The following is a 12,178-nucleotide window of genomic DNA, read 5'->3' as shown; positions in this document are numbered from 1 at the left end:
GTAATGAACTCATTATTTATTTATATTGGTTTTAAACCTACTGTATTACAACTTCTCTATGGTTTATAAACTCTTTTACTAGCCATAGATTCATCAAAATAAGTAAACAACACATGAAAAACAGAATCTGTCAAAAACAGAACAGTCTGTAGTAATCTGTAACTAATGCAAACTTCTGGAACCCAAAAAATTCTAAAATAAATTGCTGGATGTGAGGAATTTATCTATTAATCATCTGCAAAAAGAATTAACTAAACAGCACTTTCCAATTTAAAATGGCAGCAATTCTCCTGAGCGCTAAAGTTTCTGTCTTTTACAGCAAGATCAACAAGACTTTCCCCAAGTCTTCCCAACGGTTCTACTTGGCACAAACACTAATTAAAACATAAAAACTCAATCATAACAGATAAATAATTTATTACTAAACAGGAGTAAAAAGCAAGGAACAAAAATAAAATTGGGTTGCCTCCCAACAAGCGCTATCGTTTAACGCCCCTAGCTAGGCATGATGATTTCAATGATGCTCGCATAAAAGATAATAATTGAAACATAAAGAGAGCATCATGAAGAATATGACTAGCACATTTTAAGTCTAACCCACTTCCTATGCATAGGGATTTTGTGAGAAAACAACTTCTGGGAACAAGAATCAACTTGCATAGGAAGGTAAAACAAGCATAACTTCAAAACTTTAAGCACATAGAGGGGAAACTTGATATTATTGCAATTCCTACAAGCATATATTCCTCCCTCATAATAATTTTCAGTAGCATCATGAATGAATTCAACAATATAACCAGCACCTAAAGCATTCTTTTCATGATCTACAAGCATAGAAATTTTATTACTCTCCACATAAGCAAAATTCTTCTCATTCGGAATAGTGGGAGTATCATAAGAAACTCGAATACTATAAATTGTTTCCACATTAAGAGAGTAATGTTCAAAAAAGGGGTAACCATAATCATGACAAGTTTTATAAATATAATCACTACTTTTTATAGCATAAGTATCATCACAATAATCATCATAAGTAGGAGGCATGCTATCATCATTATAAATTTGCATATCAAAACTTGGGAGACTAAAAATATCATCTTCATTAAACATAGCATCCCCAAGCTTGGGACAAACATTAATTGCAGCAAATATATTCTCAAAAACATCATCTTCATCAAACATAGCATCCCCAAGCTTGGGCCTTTTTATATCATAAGCATAATCACTCTCATAATTAATAGTATGGATAGCTCCAATAGTATAGAAATTATCATATTCTTCCAAGCAAGTGCCAAAAAGATTTTCAAGATCATAAGAAGCATCATTATCTTCCACAATTATATTTTCATGAGGCACAATAGTAATAGGAGCAGCATTATTTGGGGGAGATATCTTTTTACCTCTCTTCCTTTTTCTTTTATTCTACTTCACCACATCATGTGTGGGTTCAATCCTCTTTTTGGAGCTCCTTATTAATGAGATTGGTTGAATAGGAGGCTCTTCCTCGTTACGTGATTCATCATAAGAAATAATAGGAGGATAATGGGAAGTATCTTCCCTTTCATTAGTATTCTTTTCATTTTCTATTTGTTTTATTTTCTTTATGTAGTTGGCAATATAAGGATTATCAATACAATTCACTGCACAATACATATACATTTTCTCTAGATCAAAATCAAGGAATCTATCAAGATTAAATTTGGAATACCCTCAGTTATACGTTTCATTTCCACATACCCCAAAAGAAGACTAAGCTCTTTATGATGCTCAAGGGTAATCAAATTATCACAATTTTTGGATACAATTCAGTCATGAAACAATTTGCATTGGAGATTTAAATGACCATGTTCATTGCAAAGTTCACAAGGGGCACGAAAAATATTGAATTTTTCAGCACAAACATCAAGACTTTCTTGCAACAATTTAGTTTCTAAATACTTATGTGATGTAGGGTAGAGACCCTAATCGCCCGATCTTTCACGAAAGGAGCGGATCCCGAGGAAATCACGAATAACACGGGGATGAATGGAGGGAAAACACAAGAGGAAATCACTAAATCGACACGAATAAGTCACACATGGGCTAGATCCTCGAGTACATAGAACGATACACAAATCCACGGACAACTAAGGATGATACACGGTAACCGGTTCTTCTCCATGAGGAGGACTTGATGGGGCCGCCCAAGAGGGGGCCTTGATGATCTTCTCCGCAAGGAGGTCTTGAATCCGCTTGGGGGATCTTCTCCCGTGGAGGCTCGAATCTCCGAGGAGAAGGTAACCAAGTGGATGAGCAAAGCTCTCTCACAAATATGAGCTAAACATTTGCTACCCTAGAAAGGAGGTGGGGGAGGTCTATTTATAGTCTAAGTGCAAATGGGGGCGAAAGTAGGGGTACATGGGCCTTGGGACCGAATCTAGACGCAGCCAGGTACCGGACGTCCACTGGTGGCCGGTCGTTTGGTGTCTCAGGAACGGCCGGTCGTCCGGTGTCCTCCGGACGTCCGCTGATTCTGCTCTGTGATGGGGGTGCCGGACGTCCGGAAACGTCATTTTCCGCTGATGTTGGTTCGGATGCAGGGGCGCCGGTCATCCAGTCCGAACCGGACGTCCGCTCGTTTGCTTCGGGTGCAGGGGCACCGGTCGTCCGGTCTGGACCGGATGTCCGCTCGCTGGGACTCGGCTGATGCTTCAGGCGCCGGACGTCCGGTCCCGGCCGGTCGTCCGGTGGCTGGGACTTTTCCTTCAGCCCTCCTTCTTCTCCGTCTTCTCGTCCATCTTCCTCTTCTTCTTGTCCTTGCTCCTTAGCTTCTCCATTGTACCTGAGTATGCACAAAGTATCCATATGAGGTAGTATCCATGCTTCATGTGCATCAAAGTGGAATTGTGAGAGGAGAGGTGTCACCTCGGTTTCAAGAGCTCTTGCACGTGATCGAGTCATGGGTCCACTAGGCACTTGATGAGACGATGGTAGGTCCATGGGGATGACCTTGGGATGCTCCGCACATCTACCCTCCCTTGGGGAAGATCCGACCTCGGATCAAATTCTTCATCACCATGGAAGGGAGAGAGATCTTTGACGTTGAAGATGTCGCCCACGTTGTACTTGTCGCGCGGGAGGTCGATCTTGTAAGTGTTGTCGTTGTAGCGTGCAAGCACCTTGAAGGGTCCATCCGCTCGTGGTCGAAGCTTGGATTTGCGTTGTTGTGGGAAGCGGTCCTTGCGAAGGTGTAGCCACACTCGATCACCAATGTTGAAGACCATAGGTTGCTTGTTGAAGTTGAGCTTGGTCGCAAGGCGTTGAACTTGGCGCTCGATGGTGTTTCTTGTATCTTCATGCATCTTCTTGAGATGTGTCACACGCGCACTTGCCTCCAAATTGATGCACTCTTGTAGTGGTAGAGGAAGAATGTCCAATGGCAACAATGTGTTGAATCCATAAACGACCTCGAAAGGAGATTTGCCGATTGTTGAATGTCTTGCTCAGTTGTAGGCGAACTCGGCGATAGGTAGGCACTCCTCACACTCCTTGATGTTCTTCTTGATGAGTACTCGAAGTGGAGCGGAGAGTGTGTGGTTTGTCACCTCCGTTTGGCCGTCAGTTTGAGGATGGTACATTGTGGAGAAGAGTAGCTTGATCCCGAGCTTGGCGCATAGGGTCTTCCAAAAGTATCTAAGGAACTTGACGTCGCGGTCCGAGACAATTGTCTTTGGCACACCATGGAGACACAATATTTCCCTACAAAAGAGATTAGCAACATGTGAAGCATCGTCTATCTTGTGACAAGGAATAAAATGTGCCATTTTGGAGAAACGGTCCACAACGACAAATATAGAATCTTTCCCATTGCGAGTTCTAGGCAAACCAAGTACAAAGTCCATGCTAATGTCTTCCCATGGTTGGTATGGAATTGGAAGAGGCATATAGAGGCCATGAGATTGAGCTTTGGACTTAGCTTTGCGGCATGTCGAACATCAGTTGGTGAAGCGATTGACGTCCCGAAACATCTTTGGCCAAAAGTAGCTCTTCGAGAGCGTGGCGAACGTCTTGTCACGTCCGAAATGTCCCATTAAGCCTCCTCCATGTGATTCCTGCAAAAGCAACAAACGAAGGGACGACTTGGGGATGCAAAGTTTGTTAGCTCTCATAAGATAGCCGTCTTTGATGTAATAGCTTTCCCAAGATGTGTTCGACAAACACTTGGCATAAGGAGTGGCAAAAGTTTTATCAAGCTCATACAATTCTTTGATATGCTCGGAGCCAATGACATCTAACTCAAGTTGTGTGACTAGCATGCATATGCAGGAAAGAGCATCCGCTATGATGTTTTCTTTACCCTTGATGTACTTGATGACATAGGGAAAAGACTCAATGAATTCACTCCATTTAGCATGACGCTTGTTCAACTTAGTTTGACCCTTAAGATACTTGAGAGTCTCATGATCGGTATGAATGATAAACTCATGGGGACGAAGGTAATGTTCCCATTCATGTAAAACATGGACTAAAGCATATAGCTCTTTGTCATAGATGGGACAATTGAGTTGCGCTCCGGAAAGTTTCTCACTAAAGTAAGCTATGGGGCGCTTCTCTTGCGTTAACACACCTCCTATGCCATTACCGCTAGCATCGCAATGAATCTCAAAAGGCTTGTCGAAGTTGGGTAAAGCAAGCACGGGAGCATGAGTAAGCAAATTCTTAAGCTCATTGAATGCGGTATCTTGGGATGGTCCCCAAATAAACGGCGCATTCTTCTTGCTCAAAGCATGCAAAGGCGAAGCAATGGTGCTAAAATCCTTCACAAAACGACGATTGAAACCCGCAAGACCAAGGAAACTACGCACTTGATGCAACTTGGTTGGTTGCGGCCAAGTCTTAATAGCATTGATCCTGGACTCATCTACATGAACACCCTTAGAAGAAACGACAAAACCCAAGAAAACGAGCTTATCAACACCAAAAAGGCATTTCTCCATATTAGCATAGAGGTGCTCTTTTCGAAGAGTTTGGAAAACGGTGCGGACATGGGTGACATGCTCTTTGATAGATTTGCTAAACAAGAATGTCATCGAAGTAAACCACAACAAAATCACCAATATAAGGACGAAAGACATGATGCATAAGGCGCATAAAAGTGCCTGGTGCTTCTGAGAGACCCATAGGCATGACTAACCACTCATACAAACCAAACATGGTTTTGAATGCGGTTTTCCATTCATCACCCTCTTGTATGCGGATTTGATAGTAACCACTCTTAAGATCAATTTTGGAAAATGTAGTGGCACCACTAAGCTCATCTAGCATATCATCTAGGCGTGGAATGGGATACCTATAACGAACTGTGATAGCATTGATAGGTCTATAATCGGAGCACATGCGAAAACTACCGTCACGTTTTGGCACAAGAATGACCGGTACGACACAAGGGCTCAAACTTTCACGCACATGTCCATGGTCTATGAGATGCTTTACTTGCCTTTGAATTTCTTTGGTTTCTTCGGGGTTGACGCGGTAGGGAGCTTTGTTCGGAAGCGGTGCTCCGGGGATGAGGTCGATACGGTGCTCGATGCCTCGTAGTGGAGGTAGTCCCGGAGGTAGCTCATCGGGGAAAACATCTTGAAATTCCTGCAAAAGATAAGACAACACTAGAGGAAGAGTGTGAGAAGTGTTAGTTTGTGGTGCATTGTCCTTGCACACAAGGACGTAGTGTAGGACACTAGATGGTTTCTCACACACTTCTCTCATCTCATGTTTGGTGGCAAATAGAACTAGGTTCTTGTTTTTGCTCATCATGGAGGCACTCAATTTGGGCTTGTGGCGCTCACTCTCTTTTTGGTGGCTCACTCTCTCACCATTCTCTCCACGATGGGTGGCTTGCTTATCGGCGATCACTTGGCTTGGAGACATAGGGCGTAACACAAACTCCTTTCCTTGCATCTTGAAGCTATAGTGGTTGCTACGCCCATTGTGGACGACTCCTCTATCGAATTGCCATGGCCGTCCAATGAGAAGATGACATGATGGGGACATCAATACCATTGTTACACCCACAGCCCCTACTGTTACATATACTGGACCAATTACAAGAGCTCGCGCACGCCAATTAAATTACCAGGTACTTTCGTTTCTTGGTAATGATTCTAATGTTCATGAGATTATGATGCTGCCTAACTTGGATACATTTGTTTTGCTTACAAATGAAGGGCCTAGCTTGGAGAAGGATGAACATTGGAGCAAGAACACGCATGGAGTTGATGGCATGCGCAAGGGGATCAAGAACGGAGTTACAAGTGATGATTTCAGGACTTTGAAGCCGCCATAAGGAGTGCATGAAGCCTTGGACGAAATATACAAGATGCCACTTCATAATATTCGTCCATAGGCTATTCTAGGTGCTGCGTCACCTTATTAATGGGCCAGGCCCATGTAATTTCGAAATACTTAAGTATAGGCTATTTTTAGAGTCCGTATGTGTGGGGAAACAAGAGTTAGGGTTGGTTTCGGACCCCACCCTCAAGGGCCATATATACAGCCCTTAGGGCGTCATTTAGACTTTGGGTTTTGTTTAGATTAAAAGTTCGCCATAGCTGCAACTTCGCGTACTTCGTTTGTGTCCAACGACCAGACCAAGACGTCACAGAACCCCACCTTGATCAACAAAGCTTTCATCTTATATTCGCAATATCCCGATTGCAATCTCAGTTTCTTGCTTGTTCTTTGTTTGCTCGCAGGAAACAGACCCTCGTGGTCGGGTTGATCGTGCTCCGGCGTGGTCAATAACCCTCGGAAGTTGGTTTAGCGATTGCTAAGGCGCGACGTCTCGCACGTTCGTAGTCGGATCGTCAAGGTCGACTCCCACAGAAAATGATAGCCACCATCTCATCGAAACATTGGGACACCTTAGCCTCTATCAAGTGGTATCAGATTTCCAGGTTGCTCGGTGAGATTTTACAGTTTTTCGTAGATTAGATCGAGTCTGTTCTTCATACCTACAGTCCACGAAAAAGCCAGAAAAAAATTAGGGTTAGTTCATCATATCCGAACCAATCTGAGCCTTTGCATAATCTTTTTAGGGTTTTTGCTTTGTTGAATTTGCTGTTGCATCGTCGTGTCAAGTTGCTGGTCTTAGAGTCTAGTCTTTTAGAGTTTCGAGTTCTGGTCATAAGTTGTCACGCCGCCGCCGCACCATCATCATTGCCTTGCCATCTACCACCATTGCTTATCTGCCACCGCTCTGAATCCATATCCATATACCACCACCAATCCGTATCCATATACCACCACCAATCTGTATCCATATACCACCACCGCTACCATATACCACCACCACTGCCATATACCACAACCATATATCCACCACCAATCCGAGTTCTTCTCATATTAGGTTTGTTCTTGAGATCAATCTAAATTCTGATTCGTGTTTCCTTGCCTGCATAGGTCTCAGAAAAAAAAAGAGTTTGGAGACCCCCGGGCAGTTTTCTAGGCCAAAATTTTCACGGGCAAATTTTTTTCCCTATCCTATTTTTAGGCTTTTCTGAGTCTTTTGAGCCACGTGCCATCATTGTGATTTTTTGTCGCACTTTTTCGTCGTCGTTGCCCTGATTTCCGAAAAAAAGTGAAAAAAAAAATTCGTGCCCATCCTATCAGTTTGACGAGGGAAGAGTTTTGAGACACTCGCCATTATAGTGATTTTTCGCAAAAAAAAGAGCGCAAAAAAAAGGAGCGCAAAAAAAAGAGCGAAAAAAAGAGTTCCAGAGTGTGCTTTTCCCTTATTTACATGCAGCGCCGTGATTTTGTTAGTGTTCTAGGCTTGCGTCTCTAGCACGGTCTAGCCTAGGACCAGCACAGTACCGTCGTTGAGCGTTTATTCAACTTTGCATCTCTGAATTGATTATTGCTGACCCTTTTTGCTACCATACTATAAGCCTTCCCAGCTCCACATACATCTACGTCGTGCGTTTGACTCTCCCTGGCAATCGCTCTATCCAAGCTTTTGAGAGTTTTGACTACAACGGTTGCCGATCACCGCCTGCTGCTGGGTAAGAACTGGTAAGAAATTGAGATTCGCTTGACGGATTTGTGACACCCGCCACCACCACCACTTGTTAGTAGTCTGTAGGATCATATTCTTGTGTGTTTCTATTGCTGCTAACCATGCCAGGATCACAAGCCGACGAGACTGACTAGGAGAACTTGACGAACAAGGAGCTTCATGATACGTTTCAACAAATGATGAGTGGACAGGTGCAAGATGTGATAAACAGATTTGAAGAGGCCATGGAGAAGATAGATGGCATGGACAAGACGTTTGAAACAAAGCTCGATAACAAGTTTGCTGAATTGCTTTCGCGTTTTCCACCACCACCACCGGCTGCTCCTGCCGCACCTCTGCAACAACAGCAATAACATCGACTACCTCCACGTCGGGAAACAGCCCTCCGCCGAGCGAGCCGTGTCCCTCTTCAGTCGGGCCAAACTGCTGGTGCTGCTGTTGATACTTCTGTGGCTCCTACTGCTGATGTGGAGGAGGATGATTATGTGGGAGATTATGAGGATGAAGTTGATCAAAATCAGAACTATGTTCCACCACCAGCACAGCAACCACCAGGTCGTCCACATGCAAATAATGGCAATGGTAGGGCTCACCCTCAGGTACGAGATCATGACCATCTCCCTAAACTAAAATTGAATATTCCACCATTTGAAGGTAGATATGTTCCTGATATATATCTTACTTGGGAGTTAGAAACTGAACAATGATTTACATGTTTACAATATCCCGAGGAGAGACGTGTTCCTGCTGCTGTTTGTGCATTCACTAGTTTTGCATGTGTTTGGTGGTCTGAGCATTGTAGATTATATCCTATTCCGGCTACTTGGGCTGCTTTGAAAACTGCTATGCGTACTCGTTGGGTTCCACCATATTATCAACGTGAATTACTTCAAAAATTGCAGCGCTTAAGACAGGGAAAAAATTCTGTAGAAGAATATTATCAGGAATTACAAACTGGCATGATTAGATGTGGTATTGTTGAGGAGAATGAAGCTATGCTTGCACGTTTTATGGGTGGATTAAATAGAGAGATTCAGACGATTCTAGAGTATAAGGAGTATACTAATATCACTCGTTTATTCCATCTTGCTTGTAAAGCTGAACGTCAAGTGCAGGATCGACAAGCATTGGCGCGGACTAACTTTTCTGCAGGTCGACCTTCATCATGGACACCACGTGCATCATCTACTTCCACACGTTCTGCTACACCGGCGCCTCCGTCGGCTGCCACCTCCAACCGTGATACAATAAAGCAGGCACAATCACCACTATCTGCCAAGAGCACACCTTCTGGGCCTGCAAAGAGCTCTTCTCCATCCATGGCATCAACAGGGCAAACACATGATATTATTTGTCGACGTTGCAAGGGTGGAGGTCATTATGGGAGAGAATGCCCATCTAAGCGTGTGATGATTGTTACTGAGGATGGTGGGTATGAGTCCGCTAGTAACTATGATGAGGAGACTTTGGCTCTTATTACACGTGAAGAACACGGTGGAGACGATTCTGATCATGAGACGCAATACATGGCTCCTGAAGATGCTGACAGGTATGAATGTTTAGTTGCTCAACGTGTTTTGAGTGTGCAGGTTACACAAGCTGAGCAAAATCAGAGGCATAATTTGTTCCATACAAAGGGAGTTGTGAAGGAACGTTCTGTTCGCGTGATCATAGATGGAGGGAGCTGCAATAACTTGGCTAGCATGGAGATGGTGGAGAAGCTATCTCTCACCACAAGACCACATCCACATCCTTACTACATCCAATGGTTCAACAACAGCGGCAAGGTTAAGGTAACACGTACTGTTCGTGTGCATTTTAGTATCTCTACATATGCTGATTATGTTGATTGTGATGTGGTACCTATGCAAGCATGTTCCTTATTACTTGGTAGACCATGGCAATTTGATAAAAATTCTGTACACCATGGTAGAAACAATCAGTATACTCTTGTTCATAATGATAAAAATATTACTTTGCTTCCTATGACTCCTGATTCCATTTTGAAAGATGATATTAATAGAGCTAATAAAGCAAAACAGGAGACAAATAAGAGTGAAAATCAGATTGTGGCAAAAGAATTTGAGCACCAAATGAAGCCTAATAATAAACCATCTACTGTTGTTTCTGAAATTAAATTGAAAAGTGCATGTTTACTTGCCACCAAATCTGATATTGATGAGCTAGATTTTAGCAAATCTGTTTGCTATGCTTTTGTGTGCAAAGAGGCATTATTTTCATACGAGGACGTGCCTTCCTCTTTGCCTCCTGCTGTCACTAACATTTTGCAGGAGTTCGCTGACGTCTTTCCACAAGACGTGCCACCAGGATTACCACCTATTCGAGGGATTGAGCATCAAATTGACTTAATTCCCGGTGCTTCGCTACCCAACCGTGCACCGTACCGTACCAATCCAGAGGAGACGAAGGAGATTATGCGTCAAGTACAAGAACTGCTCAACAAAGGTTATATACGCGAATCCCTTAGTCCTTGTGTTGTTCCTATCATTTTAGTGCCGCAAAAGGATGGTACGTCGCGTATGTGCGTTGATTGTAGAGGCATTAATAATATTACTATTCGTTATCGTCATCCTATTCCTAGGCTAGATGATATGCTTGATGAATTGAGTGGCTCTACAATATTCTTCAAAGTTGATTTGCATAGTGGATACCATCAAATTCGTATGAAATTGGGTGATGAATGAAAACAGCATTTAAAACTAAGTTTGGATTATATGAGTGGTTAGTCATGCCTTTTGGGTTAACTAATGCACCTAGTACTTTCATGAGGTTAATGAACGAAGTTTTACGTGCTTTCATTGGACGATTTGTGGTAGTTTACTTTGATGACATATTGATTTATAGCAAATCTTTGGAGGAACATTTGGAACATTTACGTGCTGTTTTTATTGCTCTACGTGATGCACGTTTGTTTGGAAACCTTGGAAAGTGCACCTTTTGCACCGACCGAGTATCTTTTCTTGGCTATGTTGTTACTCCACAGGGAATTGAAGTTGATAAAGCCAAGATTGAAGCTATTGAGAGTTGGCCGCAGCCCAAAACGGTCACACAAGTGAGGAGTTTCCTTGGCCTCGCTGGTTTCTATAGGCGTTTTGTGAGAGATTTCAGCACCATTGCTGCACCTCTCAACGAGCTTACAAAGAAGGATGTGCCTTTTGTTTGGGGTACCGCACAGGAAGAAGCCTTCACGGTATTGAAAGATAAGTTGACACATGCTCCTTTACTCCAAGTTCCTAATTTCAATAAGACTTTTGAGCTTGAATGTGATGCTAGTGGAATTGGATTAGGAGGTGTGTTATTACAAGATGGAAAACCTGTTGCATACTTTTCTGAAAAATTGAGTGGGCCTAGTCTGAACTATTCTACTTATGATAAAGAATTATATGCTCTTGTTCGGACCTTAGAAACATGGCAACATTATTTATGGCCCAAGGAATTTGTTATACATTCTGATCATGAATCTTTGAAACACATTAAAAGTCAAGCAAAACTGAACCGTAGACATGCTAAATGGGTTGAATTCATTGAGACTTTCCCTTATGTCATTAAACACAAGAAGGGTAAAGAAAATGTTATTGCTGATGCCTTGTCTCGTCGTTATACTATGCTTTCACAACTTGACTTTAAAATATTTGGTTTGGAGACCATCAAAGATCAATATGTTCATGATGCTGAATTTAAAGATGTATTGCAGAATTGTAAGGAAGGGAGAACTTGGAACAAGTTCGTTCTTAACGATGGATTTGTGTTTCGTGCTAACAAGCTATGCATTCCAGCTAGCTCCGTTCGTCTTTTGTTGTTGCAGGAGGCGCATGGAGGAGGATTAATGGGACACTTTGGCGTCAAGAAGACGGAGGATATACTTGCTACACATTTCTTTTGGCCAAAGATGAGATGGGATGTTGAGCGTTTTGTTGCTCGCTGCACTACATGTCAAAGAGCTAAGTCACGACTCAATCCTCATGGTTTATATATGCCTTTGCCTGTACCTAGTGTTCCTTGGGAGGATATATCTATGGACTTTGTTTTAGGTTTACCTCGAACAAAGAAGGGGAGGGATAGCATATTTGTTGTCGTGGATAGGTTCTCGAAAATGGCACACTT

The sequence above is a fragment of the Triticum aestivum genome, chromosome 5A (assembly GCF_018294505.1).
Source record: "Triticum aestivum cultivar Chinese Spring chromosome 5A, IWGSC CS RefSeq v2.1, whole genome shotgun sequence".
NCBI lineage: Eukaryota > Viridiplantae > Streptophyta > Magnoliopsida > Poales > Poaceae > Triticum > Triticum aestivum.
This window is presented reverse-complemented; position numbering follows the sequence as displayed.